A 20,477-nucleotide genomic window follows, 5' to 3' on the forward strand; every position below is an offset into this window, starting at 1 on the left:
TATACTCCTCAACCTATTGCGATATACCCCCAACCTATTGCTCAAGCAATAGGTTGAGGAGTATATCCAACATGTTGCACAAATCTAGAATTTTCTTGATTTGTGCAACATGTTAGATATACAAATTCTCGATTTGTGCAACAGGTCGGATATACCCCCCAACCTATTGCTCAAGCAACAGGTTGGGGCTTATATCCAACATGTTGCACAAATCGAGAAAAATCTCAGAAAAATCATAAAATTTTGATTGTATTTTAGGGTTAGGGTTTAGGGTTTAGGATTTAGGGTTAAGGATTTAGGGCTTAGGATTTAAGATTTAGTGTTTAGGGTTTAGTGTTTATGATTACATTTTTAGGGTTTAGGGTTTAGGATTTAGGGTTTAGGGTTTAGGGTTAAAAATATAGGGTTTAGGGTTTAGCTTTTAGGGTTTATGATTATTGTTTTAGGGTTTAGGATTTAGGTTTTAAGGTTTAGTATATAAGATCATGAGCTTAGAGTGTAGAATCTAGGGTTTAGAATTGAAAATTAGGTTTTAGAATTTAAGTTATAGGGATTAGGATTTAAGGTTTAGGGATTATAACTATTATATAAGTTTAAGAGCTTAGATTATATAACCTAAGATTTAGGAAACTTTAGGATTTAAGATTTAGGGTGTAAGATTTAAGATATATAGACTATATAAAGTATGCATTCTAAAGTATTTAGTTTAGATATATATAGACTATATGTTATATGCTTTCCAAAGTGTTTTGTTTATAGGTACGATACATTGCAAAGGCTTTACTTTAAGTAAGTATAAGTCTACCTAGTCAAAGTATCCTACTGATTAGGGACAAGCACATAGGCTAAAAGCACACCGATTCATATTTTTTTACATTCATGCTGCATGGTGTATCAAAAGGTACGATCCTTTGCAAAGGCTTTACTTTAAGTAGTTACAAGCCTACCTACTCAAAGTATCCTACTGATTAGGAACAAGTACATAGGCTAAAAGCACACCGATTCGAAGAAGTGATGTATGCACACTGATTAGGAACAAGTGCATGGTGTATGAGAAGAAATGAAAAAGTATTGATAAGAAATATTCAAAGAAATATATATTCCATATCATGGACATTCTAAGAAATATGTATTCCATATCATGGATACCATGGATATCTGGTGCTTGCTAAAGTAAAAAAAATGATATGGATGTAATGATATTGTAGTCTTCTAGATTCTATGGTTTTAAATACCTACCTTACAAATACATTATCTAATTTTGCATTCTTTTGACTAACTAACAAGTATTATACACATGGAATCATGGATATCTGATGGTTACTAAAGTAAAAAAATGATATGGATGCAATGATAGTGTAGTCTTCTAGATTCTATGATTTTAAATACCTACCTTACAAATACATTATCTAATTTTTCATTTTTTGACTAACTAACAAGTATTATACACATGGAATAAAAGCATACATGCTAAAAGTAAGTGTGTAAATTTTAATATTTTCTAAATTTTAAAATTAATTTAATTCTTTTATTGACTACTTTTTAAAATTGAAAGATTATTAGTATATAATCTACATAATTTTAAATGTTATTAATGTATAATATTAATTATTTATATATTTATTTAAATTTATATTTATATTAGTTTTTAAGTTAATAATGTATAGAAGAGCAATATATTCACTAATTCTTCATTGTTTTAAGACTAAGTATTATATAAAGCACATATGCTAGAAGATCTCCTTTCAACTTTTTTCTTAAATTAATGTATTTATATATTTATTTATATAATAATTATATAATATTTATATTAATTTATAGATTAATAATATATATTTTTAGCAAAATTATATTTTAACATTAGTTAATAAAAATTTATTATATTATGGGGTAAAAATATTATAAATGGATTTCTTATATTAATAAAGTGTAGTGAGAAGAGTTTTTTGAAAAGATTTATGATTAAATTTTGTTTTGAAGTTGTTGCGTACACAATAGGTAGGACATTTGAGTGGTTTTGAGGTTGATAGAGATATTTGTAATAAAGTGTAGTGAGAAGAGTTTTTTGGAGGATTTGTGATAAAATTTTGTTTTGAAGTTATTGCGTACACAATAGGTAGGGAGGTTTGAGTGCTTTTGAGGTTGACAGAGAAATGTGTTATAGATTGTTTTTTTTTTTTAAGGAGTTTTTTGGAGAGATTTATGATTGAATTTTGTTTTGGAGTTGTTGCGTACGCAATAGGTAGGGAGGTTTGAGTGGCTTTAAGGTTGAGAGAGAAATTTATAATAGATTGTTTTTTTTTGTTGATGAGTTTTTTTGAGAGATTTATGATTAAATTTTGTTTTGAAGTTGTTGCGTACACAATAGGTAGGGTTTGAGTGTTAAATTTTGTTTTGAAGTTGTTGCGTATGCAATAGGTAGGGAGGGGTTGTGAGAGTTTGAGTTAAAGAGAAAAATTTGTGGAAAAAAAGATTTAATGCTAAAATGGTTTTTTAAGTTGTTGCGTACACACAAGTTTTTGAGAAAAAGATCGAATTTGAAAAAAAATTCAAATTTATAAAAACTTGATTCTTAGAAGTTCTTGCATACGCAATAGGTTAGAAATGAACTCACCTCTTGCAACATTTTGAAAATTTTTGCGAATCCTGCAACAGGTTGATGAGAGGAGAGAAGCGTGGAGTGTAAACGAATGATCTTTGAATGAAAGAGAGAATGAAGAATGTTCTACTTATAGTAAACCTAAAAGAACTAAAAAAACCTTAAAAACTAAAAAAAGCTGACTTGACCTAAAAGCTATCCATTTCCTATAAAACTCTACTTCTCCTCATTCTGTCTCACAACTCTCTTATTCTCTCTCACAACTCTCTTGGAGCTCCACCACCTCTCCACTCAGGTACTCCCTCCCTCCCTCTTCTCCAACTTCCTCTCTCCCCTCCCCTTCCCCTCCTTTCCCCTCTCCTCCCGCTTCTCCCCTCCCTTCCCTTCCCTTCCCTTCCCCCTTCCCCTCTCCTCCCTCCCCAAGGCCCCTTCCCCTCCCCCTTGCCTGCTCCCTCCTCCTTTCCTCCTCTCGCCCCCTTCCTTCCCTTCCCCCTGCCACTTGTCGTCGCTCCCCCCTTCCCTCCGCCCCCCCTCCCTCCACCCTTCCCCTCCCTGTCGTCCCTCCCCCCCCCCTTCCCTCCGCCCCCCCCTCCCTGTCGTACCTCCCCCCTTCCCTCCCCTCCGCCCCCCCCTTCCCTCCCCTCCGCCCTCCCCACGACCCCCCCTCCCTCCTGCCCTCCCCACACCCCCCTGCCCCCTGCCATTGACCCCTCTGCCCCCCCTTCCCTCTGCCCTTCCCACGCCTCCCCCCCGCGTGCCCGCCCCCTTCCGTCGATGGAAGGGGGCGGGCGCGCCGAGGGGGGCTGGGGGGTGCAGAGGGAAGGGGGGGGGGTGTGGGGGGAGCGCGGGAAGGGGAGGGGGGGCGAGGGCCAGGGGAGGGGGGTCAGGCGAGGGCCAGGGGAGGGGAGGGGGGCATCCCCCCCTCCCCGACCCTCGCCCACCCCCCCTCCCCTCGCCCCCCCCGCCCCCTTCCCTCCGCCCGCCCCCCCCTCGCCCCCCTCTTCCCTTGCCCCTCCCCTTCCCTCACCACACGTGTGCGTGTGGTGAGGGAAGGGGAGGGGCAAGGGAAGGGGGGGCGAGGGGGGCGCGGGCAGAGGGCGTGGGGGGGGGCATGGGGGAGGAGGGGGGGCGAGGGGGGGCGGGCGGAGGGCATGGGGGGGAGGAGGGGGGGCGAGGGGGGGGCGAGCGGAGGGCGTGGGGGGGGGCGTGGGGGGGAGGGGCAAGGGGGAGGGGGGGCCGAGATGGGGGGAGGAGGGGAGGGGGGGCGGGCGAGGGCGAGGGGAGGGGGGGCGGGTAAGCGGGCGAGGGGGCGGGCAAGGGCGAGGGAGGAGGGGCAAGGGGGAGGGGGGGCGAGGTGGCGGGCGAGGGGAGGGGGAAGGGGAGGGAGGGCATGGGGAGGGCAAGCGGGCGAGGGGGGCGGGGAGGGGGGCATCGCCCCCTCACCTGTTGCGTGCGCAACAGGGGGCAAGGGGAAGGGAAGGGGGGGCGTGGGGAGAGCAAGGGGGTGGGCGGATGGAAGGGGGGCATGGGGCGGGCGAGGGACGGGGAGGGCAAGGGGGCGGGCGAGGGGGAGGACACCTATTACGTGCGCAACAGGTGCGGGGCGAGGGCAAGGGGAGGGGCAAGGGGAAGGGAAGGGGGTGCATGGGGAGGAAAGGGGGCGGGCGGAGGGAAGAGGTGGGCATGGGAGGGCAAGGGGGCGGGCGAGGGGCGGGGAGGGGGACATCGCAAGGTGGCAGGCAAGGGGTGATTGTGGGGAGGGAAAGGGGGCGTGGGGCACGGGGGAGGGAGCGCGGGCGGGGAGGGGGAGGGGCTCACCTGTTGCGGGGCAGCAATACCCCTCCGCCTCCCCCTCCCCGCCCGAGCCCCCTCCGTCTCTCCCTTGCCCCATGCCCCCTCCTCGTCCCCGCCATCATCCCCTCCCGTCCCATCCCCTCCCGCTCTCCGCGCTTTCCTACGTCCTGTCCCGTCAAAATTAAAAAAGTTAAAATAAATAAAACTTAAAAAAAATCAAAAAACTAAATTAAATTTTAAATATAAAAATAAACTAATTAATTAAAATAAAATAATTAAAAAAGAAAAAAAATATTTTATTTTAAAAATTAAAAATAAATTAAACTTAAAAGAATATTTAATTAAAATTTTATTTAATATTTTGAGTTTGAAAATCATTTTATTTCTCATTTTTTATTTTTGATTGTTTTTCAAAAAACTATAGCTTTCATGGCTTCCAGTTTTGGTTCCAAGGTGTCTTTCAAATACCTTGAACATGCTTGGTATTTATGGAGCGGAAATCAAAGTATTTTTTGTGATCACTTCAGAGAACATATCAAGCCCGAAATATTCTGCAGAGGCAGTAAGAAATGGTGGCATGGTATCAAACATCAATATTAAAGAAAACAATTTGATAGAAATTGTGTGCCAAGGAAAGAATGACGAGGTGGTTTATAAGTTACGAGTTACTCCGAAGCACTTCTTGAAGCCGTTACCAGATTCAATTGAGGGATCCCAAGAATTACTTAATGCCTTAGAAGCATTGAAGAAAATATGGGATGCATTTCGAAGTGGTGGTGTTGAACCTTCAACAACACTAAGTATGCCATCTATAACATATAACCCTCAAGTACCGTCAATATCTGTGGCGGTAACTCTGGTAACTCCAACAAGTGTAACTACAGTATCTCCAACTGTACCTATGCCATCGACTGCTGCAACTACAGGAACAAGAAGGAGTGATCGTGGAGCAGACTCAAGTGCTATAGCTATTCCCAGAAAGAGAGCAAAAATAACTCCTACTCCACGTGGAGATCGCTCAAGTGCAGGCTATTTAAAACCAGGCGAAAAATTGGATAGCGATGAAGAGAAAGATCAGCAAGAAGAAGATACAAGTCTCGAAGACTTTTCTATAAGTGTGGCGGACTTACATCCTCCAAAGGATGAGGGATACATTTGGGGATTTTCACAATTCAGCATGGCCACAATGCTTATTGATCGAGCTTCATTGTTCACAAATCAAAGAAAGCTCGATAAGATATTTGCACGCAAATTGTATGAAGATACAAGGAAAACAAGAACTCCCGTTGCCACTAATATTACTCTTCGTCCTATGGCATTTAAGAGACTTCAAGAAGATGATCCTACATTGCCTGATGTCACATTTCAAAAGCGCATGGACTTTCTTGATGCTTTTGAGAACTTTAGAAGGAGTGACTTTGTTCGTGGAGAGGCTTTGTACCAAAGCCGATATGGGAGTGACATCGAGAAGAGATACATGCTGGCAAAGAATAGATTCTTAGAAAGATGCAGGTTTGAGCCCATTGATGGGCTTTTGTGAGGCTTGCAGGATCGCCCTTGATGAGGGAAGAAAAGGAAACTTGCCACAGATTGAGCAGATGGAAAAGTTTCAACGGGTCATTTGTCATATATGCATATTTAATGATGACTCAAAGTACATTCTAGAATCAGAGAGGCTGAATTCTGCTCCATTTAGGTTGAAAAAATGCTCTTCTCTTTCTGAGATCTTGATAAAGGCAAGGGAGTTATGGATGGGCTATGGAAAGCCACAAACAGTGAAGGGCAGGAGACCTACATCGGAGTACATGGCAAAGAGGACTCGGTTCTATAGATGCTTGAAAGGTGTTGTAAGCAATACGCAAGGCATACCAGGTAATAAGGTTGAGGCAAAGGATTTGAACACCGCCGTTGCAAGATACAGGGACGTTACCTGCATTGTCTTCCGTGAGGACTCAGTGTTTCAGAGCATCGTGGATGTTTGCCAAGCATATGAAACAGGAAAGATATCCTTTGAGGCACCAGAGCACATTGCAACTCAGAGGAAAGAAATAAAGAAACCGATGCAATAACAGAAGAAGTATGCAAGAAGATCCTAAGTGGTGACTGCTTCTTTGGAAAGAAGAGCAAGCATAGCAACTTAGATGAAGTGGTCACCCAAATGATTCAAAGTGAGGCTGCTCTCTCGGCACTATTATTTTTATTGAAATCTGATGATGAGTTAGCTGGCAAGTCAATTGATGTGGATAAGAAGAAAGCACTTAGCCTAGGTCAACTCCTTAATAAGACATGGGCTAGAAAGTGGTTGGCTTCAATGGATGCAGATGCCACACCAACAAAGGATCTAAGAGCTAAAATGCCAAAGGTTGTTGAGACAGAATATATGGACATTAAGAAAAAGGCCTTGCAGTCCAATACCCAAGGTAGAGCAATTGGTGGTTTAGATGATGGTTCTCCATTCAGCTTCTCTTATGATATCCTGCTATGAGAGAATGATACAAAATTTGCACACATCAATGGCATTGATACGGAGCATTTCATAACAATGAGCGGTCATGCTTGGGAGAAGCCATGCGTATTTTTCATAGATGAATTGCAAGACCTTGCAGTGTCACGGATAGTTGAACTTGTGCGGTTTATTGTTGAAGGTCCTATGGCAGATAAGAAAAGGTCAACGTTGGTCCTGTTCGTGACAGAATCACAAAGGGATGCCCTATATGCGAGTTTGACATCTTCATTTGGGTATTTACTTTCAAAAGTATACCATGGTATAGTCCTGCGTAATCATATGACTGTCTTGGAAGGCACTGCCATTCAAGTCTTGCAGCCTTTCTTGATGTGCTTCTTATCGAGGGGTGGTGGTAATCTAATCCAAACTCCTTTAAGGACTCTCGAGCTTCATTACTTTGAGGACCATAAGGTTAAGCTTGATGCAGCAATGGTGGATTACAGAAAGCCGATGGATCCTGATGTGATACTAGAGATGACAAAGAATTTATTGAATGATGGGTGGGAAGTAGCATTGTATCGAATGGGTTTTGCTGCTGAGAAATTGCTACGCCAAGGTAAAAATGTAAATGTCATTGATACCCCCCATCAAATTGAGTTCTTTGACACATATTACAGTTGCACTACTTTCTTTGAGGAGGAAAATGTCAAAGAAGAGGGTAGTGAGTCTGAGGGCGATGATTCTAGCTCAGGTGATGATGAGGATGAAAGCTCTGCATCCGATGACTTACAGCAAGAAGAAATCTGCACAAAGAATAAGGGTGATCAATTGTCAACTAGAGTCAAGGAGGTTCCACTCATCATACGGGAAGGTTTGCGGCAGTAAGAAGTTACAGTAGTACAGCACGTCACAGGTAAAGGTAAGGCTAAAGAGGTGGAAGCACTTCCCTTAAAATCAAAAGTGAGGAAGGCACCCTTGATCTTGGATGAAGGACAGGCAAGTGGATCGATCTTGGGTGAAGGACAGGCAAGTGGATCAAGCAAGGAAGCCTTACTCAAAGAAGGTATGGACGAGGCAAAGCATGACCAGGAGGAGTTACCAGGAGGCATAGATGGTTCTTCAACCATGACCTTACAGACTCCAGAGCAGCCTACTAGTTAGGAACCTAGTAGCCAGGTCCCTACTTACCAAGAACTTGGTCATGAGACTCTAGAGCAGCCTACTAGTCAGGTGCTTGGAACTGAAGAGCAAACTACTGAGACTCCAGTCTTAGAGCAGCCTATTAGTCAGGACCCTGGTAGTCAAGGGCCTGGCATTGAGGACATTGGTACTGAGTAACATGTTGGCTAACGGCTTTGTAATCACAAGTTTTGAACTTCTATGTAAAGCTAATATCTAATAAAAAGTTTACTACTTTTTTTATTTCTTTGCTCTCATTATTGTGTATAAAGATTGTTTATGAGGGCCATTTTATACTTTACGGTGTTTTTTAATACCAAGTGTGGTGTATATGTACACTACTTACACATAAAAGGATTTATCTACACTACCTTTCTAAGGGCTTTATGTCCTTTCTAAAAGAAATGGTCGTAAAGGTGTGTGCACACCACTTATACATAAAGGTGTTTATTTACACCACCTTTCCAAGAGAATTGGTCATCTATTATTGGTCATCTATTGATGTTCTTAGGTGATTATGAAGATGTTTATGTAGACCACTTTGTAAGAGAATTGGTCATCTATTATTGGTCATGTATTAATGTTCTTAGGTGATAGTTGCTCAATTCACAAGAAGTTATGAAGATGTTTATGTAGACCACTTTGCAAGAGATTTTTGTGAAGTTATGAAGATGTTTATGTAGACCACCTTTGTAAGAGATTTGGTTATGCATTGATGTTCTTAGTACTTAATCATTAAATCTTTTGTTTTGAGTTGGCAAATCTAGTTCAAAATCATTAAATCTTTTGTTTTGAGTTGGCAAATCTAGTTAAAAATCATTAAATCTTTTGTTTTGAGTTAGCAAATCTAGTTAAAAAACAACATTACTAGTATATTCAAAATTTTTGGACTGTTTTTTAGTCCATTTCTCAAATTGGACTTTACACAAGTCCAAAAATTTTGAATAGTGTGTTATAAGCTCCATATTAGTAAATGTACGAGAAATGTACTATACATCACTTTGGAACATGGCATAATAGGTATGACGTGCCACCACCTATTATTATCCACCATTGGTTGATAGACAACCTAATTCAAACACAAATATAAAATCAAAGGTATCAAATATTAAAAAGTGAGTATTTCTATATATGTATATAGTACCTATTCACATTGTTGCAGTAGTACTAGTGTGTCCTTGCTTTGCCAAAACTTTGTGGAGTCAATAGTTACAAAGCCACTTGCATGGCGTTTGATTATTGTATTAGGGCCTCTTTCCACCACGTCCTTAAACCACTTGACATCCAAAACATACACAAATAAGCGACGAAAGTCAAGCTTAATAATATCTTGGATTATGCCACAATAATCATCCATGGCTCCATTGGCTCCCTCAAAGCTAGCAATGATGCCGCAATCTTGTGTGTTTCTCTTATGATCAATCCATTGTGTCTAAAAATGTTTTCCCTCACACTATATAGCATTGAACATAGTACACTACACCAAAACAAAATCAATTGAATGCGACAATCTAAATTGTTGAAAACTCCTAACTTATGCATAACATTCTATATACCAACCTTTTGCATGCATCCTCTAGCATACTCCCATTCTTCCATTGTGATATGCATCCCCTCATCTCTCTCTGCTCTCTCCATTTCATCAAGTAGCCAATCCACATGAGTATCGTTTGAAAGTGCTCTTAGATGCTTAGGGTATAGCACACGAGACCCGTGGTATGTACGAAAGAGGGCCCTTTCTCCTTGTCTTCTTGCCTTTGCATCCTCGTATCTTGTCACCCATCTTTTCATCACCTCACTATTAAGCATGAAATAGAGGTTTAGATCATTAAGTAAGCAACTCCGTGTCCATTACTTTGCTCCGTCCTTTCCCTTGAGGCACAATAGAGGTCATCCTTAGGTCGTCATCATCTTTCCATAGTCGTGGGAGAGAGCTATCCACATCAACAAGAAACTCAGAAATATATACAAGTGACTCTTGTACCAACCAACCCTCGGCCATGCTACATTCGGGCCTTGCATTTTGCCTCACGAAACCCTTCAAGTTCTTCATGCAGTGCTCGAGGAAGAACAACCATCGTGCATCTACACTGCTGCATATAGCAATCTCATCCACCAAATGCACTATGAGATGTAGTTGGCTTGTGAGAATAGAACGTGGAAAGGTCTCCTCCACTAAACAAACCACCTCCATTACTGACATAACTTGAGCATCCTCAAGCATGGTGGGATCTATTTCCTTTGAGCTCACATACCTAGAAAGAAAAAAGTGCACCATATTAGCAATATGAAAACCTTGCATCACGCATTGATATGCTTCACATTTTATATAGTGTGAAGTATCTCACAAGCTCGTCCATCTTATAAATATAATCCCTCACGTCCGATGTACTACAAGAAATGCTAGTAGTAGGTAGTATGAATTGAACATGAGTGATGGTTTGATTAGTTGCTTCTACACTCACAAATTTGGAAGGAAAAAGAGATTATGCCGTCATATTTACTTGGAGCATCTTGTGCCAATCATGAGATTTCAAGCCGTATAATTGCTCTACACCTCTTTTCTTGCTCTTTGTGAAGGCCCCCTTTAAACACCTTATGCATCCCTGGAGTGGGAGTATGAATTGTAGTGATATAACTTCCATGGTGCACAGGGTAAAAAGACACGCCCATTTTCCTCTCTTATGGCCAATCTTCACACATCTTCCCTATGGTGCATAACTCCTTCCTTATGCCTACAGAATCTCATGTCCCATTCAAATGTTCCCAAATGGTAGATGCCACATTCTTGAAGATATGCATGGGATCAAGCAAGTGATTGATCTTGAGGTGGGACCAATATGGTAATCGATAAAAGATGGAGTATCTTAAAAAAAGATGGTGTTAGCATGCAATCTTTATTTCCATTCAATATAGCACACAATAGTTACAAACCTTACCGGCTCATGCCACGTGGTGGAAGAGTCATGGAAAGGTCCCAAATTCTCATCCAATCTCCTGCAGTGAGTGACTGTGGGGGACTTCATTCCAAGGGGCAACATATCTATGATGATTAGGTGGGAGAAATCGGTGGTGATTCTCATAGATGACCTTATTCAACGTGTCTACCCATGAAGCAACTATCAAAGGACCACAAACAGTAGGACATGCATGGTAACCCAATGTAGTGAGACCTAAACAATAGATGCAATTGCATAACAAAGTTGGGTTTAGGGTGACACATCGATTGCCTACTCATAATTAAAAGTTCAATGCTTACCTGAACACACTCGCCATAGTCTAGGAAGTCATGCATCATCCACATCAAGACTGCCTTGCAGTTGAAGTCTCATGATGACAAGGGAGGCCTGCTCACATCATGCACATCGATACCTCTCCAAAGTATCTCCAGCTCATCAATAAAATGCTCCAGATAAACATCTGGGTTTTTGACTTTATGTTTCCCTAGAATTAGAAGGGATAACATAACATGTCCTTTCTTAATCACCATAGAGGGTGGAAGATTATAATTCACCAATATCACTGGCCATACACTGTAAGAGGTGCTTTTGAGACCAAATGGGCTCACACCGTCCATACCCAATCCAAGTCTCAAGCTCCTAGATTCTTCCTTGAAGCTTGGCCATGTGTCTTCAATATGCTTCCGTGCAGGAGTGTCTACGGGAGATCTCCACTTGCCATCCATTGATCGATGGGAGGAATGCCATGACATGAGCTTTGCAATGGATTTGCACTTGAACATATATTGGATGCAAGGGATTATGGAAAAATGTCACAGAATCTTACGGGGCACATCCAAAGTTTTGAGATCTACTCTATATCTTGCCTTGCCACAAGTAGGACACTCTCTTGCCTCCTTATGTGGTCCACGAAATAGAACACAATCATTGACACACGCATGGATGCGCTTGTAATCCAACCCTCCAAGAGAGGTCACATGTTGCCTTGCCATATCTCTTGAGGTCGGTAATCTATTCTTGCTTAGAAGCATTTTAGACAATAGCCTACACGTGAAGACCATAAATGAGAAAAAGTATTCTAGTAATTGACCCACTAGCATAATTCACCATGTTTGCAAAATAGAAATTAAAGCTCACTTGAGTAATGCATTCAAACTTGCATTGCTCCATACAAGTTTAGTAACTCAAGGGAGGCATGTAGAACAAAGAATGTGCACCCCTCAAACATTGGTGTCGATGCTGCAATAAAAAGATTGTCCTACTCCATGCTATCATCCCTACCTGAGGACTGATGTGTAAATAAATCTCGCACCATATCATCGAACACCTCCTCCATGGCCTCATGAGGTAATGGTGGAGGGCTACTATCACCATCACTCTATGCATCCATAACGGTCCCTCCTGAAGGTCCCACCTCATATCGCCAATGCTTCGTTGACTCACGACAAGCATAGGCAACATATGCGGGTGTGGCACTGCATCCTGTAGCAAATTAGAAAAGGATCATATGTCAAACACTTGAACACCCATAGGTATCTCAATCAACCTCAACGCTTTAACACTTGCCATGGATACGGTCACATCCCATTCTTTGTACTTTGAGATGTTATTGAGTGTAATTCTATGTGCACAATACATGTTTCCTTGACATCAATCACACATACATTTGATTTTTTACTCCAACCACATTCCTCGATGGTGGATACGAAGGGATTCATCCTCACTGGAGGTACTTGTTGAAGATGAAGACATCCTACAAATAAACAACCCAAAAAATGTGTTTGTGCTTGCAAATTTAATGAGAATACTCTATAGCGCACTAAATAGTAAAAGCGCATGTATAGGTGCGTCTATACTATGGAACACATCTATAGGCACGTCTAAAATATAGTGTACACGCACTGTTGTAAGACACATGAACTGGGTTTTAAACCTATATTTCACTCATTTTCAAACTTTGCCATGCTTGCGAACCCTTCAATACACTCATCTCCAAGCATACACACTCATCTCCAAGCACACACACTCATCTCCAAGAATATATACTCATGCCCAAGCATACAAGAGAACAGGGTGAAGAAGAAAGCCACAAGAGAAGGAGAGGAAGCTTTGAAGAAAGACAAGAGGCTTCTCATACCTATAAGTCTCTTGTCAATTGGTCTTCTCCCTCAATCTATGATGCTTCTTGTGCACTCTAAAAGTTGTTCTCTTTAGATTCGTCCTTTGTTGCAAGCAAGAAAGAATGTTTTTGGGTACTTTTGTTCTTTTTGGGGTAGGGCATCTATCGTTGTCAGCTTTTTGTCCAAATTTGTATGTCTAAACACGCGTCTAATAGTGCATAAAAGGTTTTTATAAACTATGTAGCCATGCCTATAGACGCGCTATTAGCTGCACCTATAGATGCACTCTGACAGTACAGTTATGCATACATCACTAAACTTTGCTTCTCCTTCTCCTTCTCCTTCTCCTTCTCCTTCTCCTCCTCCTTCCCCTTCCCATCTCCTTTCTCCTTAATCCATTCTCCCTTCTCCTTCCATTCTCCCATCCCCCTTCTTCTTCCATTCTTCCATCTCTTTCTCTTCTCTTTATTAATCCTTCCTTTCTCCTTTCCCTTACATGCATGTTAAAGTCGAATTTTCTCAATGCCTTAGGCATTCATGAGGAAATAAGGGATTGCATGAATGATGAAAATAAGGGATTGCATGAGGGAAATTGGACTGCAACATGAGGGCGGGATAAAGAAAGAAGGCATGCATGATGGAAATCACGGGATTGCATGAGGAAAATTGGGAAATTGGCATAACTCTTTTATATATGCATATGGAAAGAGGGCATGCATGATGGAAATTGGAAAATTGGCATAACTCTTTTATATATGCATATAAAAGAGCACATGCATGATGGAAATCTTCTTCTCTTCTTTTCTACAATTCATCATGCAGCCAAGAAGCTCTTCAGAAGCCTCGTCTGACCCTTGGCATGCCTTATTATAGCAGTTATATAACATTTTGGGGCACCCTCCCACTCCACAAGAGTTATACACATACATGACAAGCACTCAAAACACCCCCCATGAGTCAATAGTACAAACTCCAAACCACCCCACACCCACACTAGCTGAGATTACTCTTATGGAGTTGAGACAGCCCAATAGGCGGTAGAGCCGCCAGCCTTCTCCCTGATCATTAGGAGTCCCTTCTCCCCTGTGGTATGGAGTCTCTTCTCCTCTATGGTCTGGATTCCGATTTAGAGTCCCTTGTCCCCTGTGGTTAGGAGGCCCTTCTAGATCGCAAAGCCATCAGTGTACTCCCATGGGGAGTCCCTTCTCCAAAGGCAAGTGCCCATCGTACTAGCTCATCACCACAACAGGGCAGCAGGCATAGTAGCAACAAGGAGAGCTCTGGGGGATGCATGGCACAGTGCTTTGGGGGTAATGGTGGGGGTGAGGAGTATTCAGATGATGCAGATGTGCCAGAGGGTGATGGTATGATCTTCTATGACATCACTGTGACGGATGGCATCTTGATGATGCACAGGGGAAGGACATCATGGCGGCCTTCATGTGCTATGTAGTTGCTAACAACTGCAGAGATTACTTTATTACATTCCAAGAGCAGAAAAAAAGTTTGGCTGGTGGTACCATCAATGCTATATGCTCTAGGTATCCCAATCCCTCCAATGTTGAGTTCATAGAGAAATGGGCAAAGTCAAAGATTACCATTATCCTTGCCAACAAGAGATGTTTGCTTAAGAGGCATGCACTAGCTGAGATTTCCAAAAGACAGGGAGGTCAACCATCAAGGGGCCAACCCCACACTGCTCATAAGCATGAGTGGAAGAAAGCGATGAAGGCAGTGAAAGCGGACCCCAGTCTGTAGCACCTGCAGGCACGAAGGATACAGATGGAGCAATATGGAAACGTGCATTTTGGAGCAGGATGTATTGCGTCATGGGAGGCCAATTTGTAAGTATCGATCTCAAATTATATTGTGTTTATGTGGTTTATTAGGAGGTTGTTTCTTTGTACTAACCCCTTTGCAAATTGTGTCATGTTGCAGTTTGATATCATGGGTAGATATTCTACTCCTATCAAGATAGCCTACCATCAAGGACATCACAGATAACATACATGGAGACACTTCTATGATGAGGGGAGTAGTATATCCGAGCTACTGGAGCGCCCCCCCCAAGTATTTAAAATCACTTGAGTAATGTCAATGTTGTAAATAAAAATTTGATTTTTCATACATTGATACATGTTGTCCCTCGTTTACAAGCCCTTGGGGATATTCAGGAGGAAGAATGCGAGGATACTGAGGAGGAAGGAAGCGATGATAAAGAAGGTAATGAAGAAGGGAGCGAGGATGCGAATGACTTAGATTAGTCGTAGTAGTGCTAGAATTAGTGCTAGCTACTCTTTTTTGTACTTGAAGCCATTAGCTTGGCTTCGTGCCTCTCTTGTATATATACTTCTTTTATTTTTTGTACTTGAAGCCACAGGTGGCTTGGCTTCGTGCTATATGTATATACAAGCACTCTTTGGGTTATATGTATATACAAGCACTTTTTGGGCTATGAATTAATATACACTCCTCTTATTTTTTTGGCATTCAATTTCCTTATGCAATGTTCTATCAATGAATGCCTTGTGAACTAAATGTTTTGGAGTTGTAATGTTTTATTCGGAATTGTAATTGTCAACTATAAACGTGCATGGAATCGTGCAAATTAATATGCAGTTGGCTGTAAGAATTGAATTGCACACTATAGAAATGGGATTCCTGCAACCACACAACATACACAACATTCTATTCAACCACACAAAATTTTTTTTTTTTTTTAAACTGCATAGTGTCTAAAAGCACGTCTACCAGCACATCTTTCTGTTTTTTTTTTTTTTTTTTTTAGAGCGCCTAATAGCGTGTGTATAGGCTCATCTCTCTATTATAAAGATGAACCTATAACGTGCCCATCACTTTTTTAAAAAATTCAAGAAACATGCCTATTAGCATGTCTATGGATGCATTGTGTTGTTGTGAGGCTGGTTCCTCGAAGGTCCTGCTGCAAAGGCTCTATCTCCAAAAGCCTTGATGATGAGAAATGTTTTTGCTTTGGAACAGTTGACTCCCAGGCCCCACCTTTCAAGAGGAAGCTGGACTATTCTGCTGCTATTATTAGACCACAGCAATCACCAGGTGAGTCATGAGAGCTCATGAAGGAGCTTTTATGAAAATCCTCGAAGGTCCTACTATTGCAATCTTGCAAGTTGCCAACACCAAACGACACAAGGGCTACCTTCTACAACTGCACAACCTTTAGCCTACACTCACTGAGGGCCACAGTGACCTTAGCTCACTGAGAGAGGCAGTGACTCGTCTCCAAGCCACAACTACTCAACTCCAAGACTACGTGATGGAATCTAATAATTCCAAACAGAATCCTCATAGATTTTGTCTCCTCTTATTCTTAATCTAACCACATATAGGTGTGTAAAGCATTTGACATGTGGCACTCCATAAACCACACCCAATTTTTTGGCCAAGTTAACCCAGGTATGGTTTCCAGTGGATAGGGTTGGTCACTTTATCCCCGAGTCAAGGCTACCCTGGTTGTGTCACCAATAAGTAGTGTACGCGCAAGGAACTTTTGACCAATCTCTATACAGTAAAGTACTTCCAGACTAGAAAAATCATGCATATTTGCCAAATAGAACTAACCATTTTGTCCTTTTTGTCTAGAGAATTGTATTTGCTACATAGCTATCCAATAAATGTGATCGTTTATATGGAGAATCAAGTGGATTTTTCCTTTCTTGTGCTATCTAGTAAATGTGAGTTTGTATATGGAGAATAGATTAGATTTCAAGTTTGTTATATAGTGAATTGTATTTTCCATATAGTACAAATATATTGCTATGTAGGAAATGTGAGTTTTAATAAGGAGAATAATGTGAATTTTAGTTTGCTATGTAGAGAATTGTATTTCCTATGTAGCCCAAGTATGTTGCTATCTAGGAAATGTGAGTTTGCATATGGAGAATGAAGTAGGATCTATAATTCCTATATAGAAAATGAGGTTATTATCAAGCAAATTGTAATGAATATATCTATCTATTACCTATTAACCATGGACAAAGGAAAAAAGAAGCAAGGACAATTGGCAACTTGGAGACCAAGAGCATGCCACATATCCAAAATTTGAGCCTTTGGACCTTTGAAATACTCTCCTTCATTTGAGAATTTTGAATTGGAAGCGATGCTTGAAACTACCTTCACGGTTTTTGAATTTGAAGCAACACATACCTCTTGACTATTTACAAAAATTGATGTTTTAATAGTTAATGAATTATTTGAAACTTTGCAAACATTAAATCAGCCTTTGTGAACACTCTCTATGCTTGAACATGTGTGCATGTAAGTAAGATAGACCAACAACTTGTAGATGTGGCACTTAGCTCAAATGTGAACTATACAAGTGGCAGCTTCCTTTTCTTTTCAACATCTCAAGGCTTCCAATACCTTAGACACTAAGATATGCCACAATACATTATTCATGATAATTAAAAGGGTGTGTGAGGATAATATTTTTAAAAGAAAATAAACATGTGTCGTCTATCTTAGACACCAGATATTTCACAATACATTAATTAATATATTAATACCTTCATGCACCTAGAGGCATCACATCCGTCCATAAAAATGACCAAGGTTGGATGTATCTACATCCATTTATGACCTTGAAGGGAAAAAACATGGGTTTTGTAAGAGATATAACTAGATTACATGGTTTTTGTAAGAAATATAACTAGATTCAAGGATGATTCCTTGATGGTTCATGCTTATAACATGCATAATATGACTTCATATCTAATGATTTGCATTTTTAATGTGTATAATGCAACTTCATACTTTAATCCAATTCTATAGTGTCATTCAAGGTTGATTTCTTAACCCCCTATTCAATTTGCCTTGTATCACAAATAGTAGAGTCTTCTAGCCCGTCACCATCATATTTTAAGACTTCCTTGTTAGGTTCTAAATCCAAAATGCATGCATTTAAATCAATTTGGATTTCATTATTGTACCTCTGAGGGCCCAAAACACACAATGGTATTTGTGGCTTGGTGATTTATAATTGGTCTAGAAGGGGATGAGGATGAGCCCCCAAAGAAAAAGAATAAGCACCTTGATCAAAGAAAGTTCTCAACAGGGAGGTACGTCTTTGGCGACTAGGGAAGGCAAAATAGAGACACCAATAAGTTAAACTCCTCTGCTATTAGAGTTTACCTGATAGCATTCTTTACAACTCAGTAATCCCCTCCTTATATTTTCTTTTTCCTAATTGCCCACAGCAAGTCATTAGCAAAAAATATTCCTAGCTACCCATAGTAGTCTCCTCCCTACAATTTCAAGCTTCTATCTACCCTTGCCTCTCTCTCAATGCCTTAGCCTAATTCTTGATTAAAGGTGCAACATTATTCTCATTCAAATGAGTAATTGTAGGTTAGAAATCAATAGGTTAGCTCCTCACTAGTGAAGAAAATGACATAATGGAAGAACATGTAACTATGCAAATATATGAATCTACATTAATGCTTGATTGCAAATGAGATGGCTGAGTAAAAGGGAGGGCTTGCAAATTTTAGGCACATAAAAATTTAGATGATGACATGGAACCAAACACATAGAGGGGAAGGAAATTTTAAAACCCTAACATAGACTATATAGCCACAATAGGACTAACAACCCACACTTCCCTCAACATAAAAAGGTATGAGAAAGAGGTGGAAGGAGTCCCTAAATGGTCAAAGGAAATGTTGTAAAGGCTACACTAGGGTTTGCACACCAACCACTCAAATATATTATTTTCTTTCTCACCCCACCACGATGCCCCTTTTCCTATTATGAAGGGAAGTTTTGGATCATGTCCCAAATCTTGTGTTGCAACATGCAGATGGTGATAGAGGCTCGAGGACACATTGGTCCTATTGATCCAAGTTCAGACCTGAATTTACCATAGGCCCAAACAACTCACAGTTGACCTCCTAGACTGACCAAGTTACAATCTAATTTTGTGTGTGTGTGTGTGTGTGTGTGTGTGTGTGTGTGTGTGTGTGTGTGTGTGTAAAGATATAAGTGTTTGTAAGTGTGAGATACATCTACTAATCAAATTTGTGTGTGTGTGTGTGTGTGTGTGTGTGTGTGTGTGTGTGAGAGAGAGAGAGAGAGAGAGAGAGAGACAGCAACACCATTGAGAATGAGGAAGGAATTAGGAAGGCTTTTAAAGAATGTTGGGCCAATATGACATATGGAATAATATGACAATAGGTTGAGTTATGTCAAGATTTATGTAGAAAAATGAACAAACCTTATAGAGAGTAGATAATCACAAAGCTCTCTACTTTTTTTTCTCTAAAATATTTTTATCCTTCCATTTTAGTAAATTGAATGTATGGGAAATTACTCTTACAAGCATGGGGTGCATGAAATGTGACTAGACTGTAAGCAACTTTTGTGTTTTGAATCATATATATGAGCTACTTTATCTTGGGCTCTCAATACTTACTTTAACCTTGGCTCTCTATAGTGACTATAATGCAAATATCATTGTGTTTGGATTATTTGTTGTAATGTGAATGTGATGTGAGCATCTTATTCGCCACCATGAGTACCTTACTAGCCATGTGAATGTGATGTGAGCACCTAATTAGCGATGAGTATAAGCATATTTAGAATGATATTTTTTTGTGAAGAAGGGAACTTTTGCTTATTATGTTATGTTTGAATCTTGCTTGCTTTTGGGGGTCTCTCACTTTTTGGTAATCCCTACTTCATTGCATAGTGCCTATGGGAATGTTTGATATCATAGTGGAGCAAATGGTAAGCCATGTGTTGCTAACTATAGCCACCACAAGGTCAATCTCCCTCAAGGTTTGATTTGTCTACACTTTTAATTCTTCATGAAGGAATCATTAGAGGGATTTGGACTCAAAGAGAGAGAGAGAGAGGGGGGGGGGGAGAACCTGTAAGAGAGCCCAGAGAGAGAAGGACAGGGAGGGAGGGAGAGGGAGAACCTGTAAGAGAGCCCATAGAGGGAGAAAGAGAGAGACAGAGACAGAGACAGAGGGAGGGAGAGGGAGAACTTGTAAAAGAGCCCATAGAAAGAGAGAGAGGGAGAGCGAGAGAGAGATTATAACTTAGGGCTTCTATTTACTTTTAAAGGGAAATATATAAAGTATACTCAATCATTTTCACATTGCACTACTCACAACCTTCTCTCTCACCTTCCCACACTACTTTCCATAGCCTTCTCTTTTGTCTTCCCTAGCATCTTCATACGCCCATGGCTTCCCCTAGAGAATTTTTTGACCATTGGATTTTGTCCACTGATTCCATGCCTTAGCAAATGATATTTACCCTCCTTTCTTGAAGCCAATTTGAGTCAAAATCTTGAGATCTTTCCTTCATATCAATGGTCTCTCTCTTTAGTTTTTGGATAG

Source organism: Dipteris shenzhenensis, chromosome 6 (assembly GCF_047967505.1).
Source record: "Dipteris shenzhenensis isolate YYH24624 ecotype China chromosome 6, Dip_SZ_1.0, whole genome shotgun sequence".
Classification (NCBI taxonomy): domain Eukaryota; kingdom Viridiplantae; phylum Streptophyta; class Polypodiopsida; order Gleicheniales; family Dipteridaceae; genus Dipteris; species Dipteris shenzhenensis.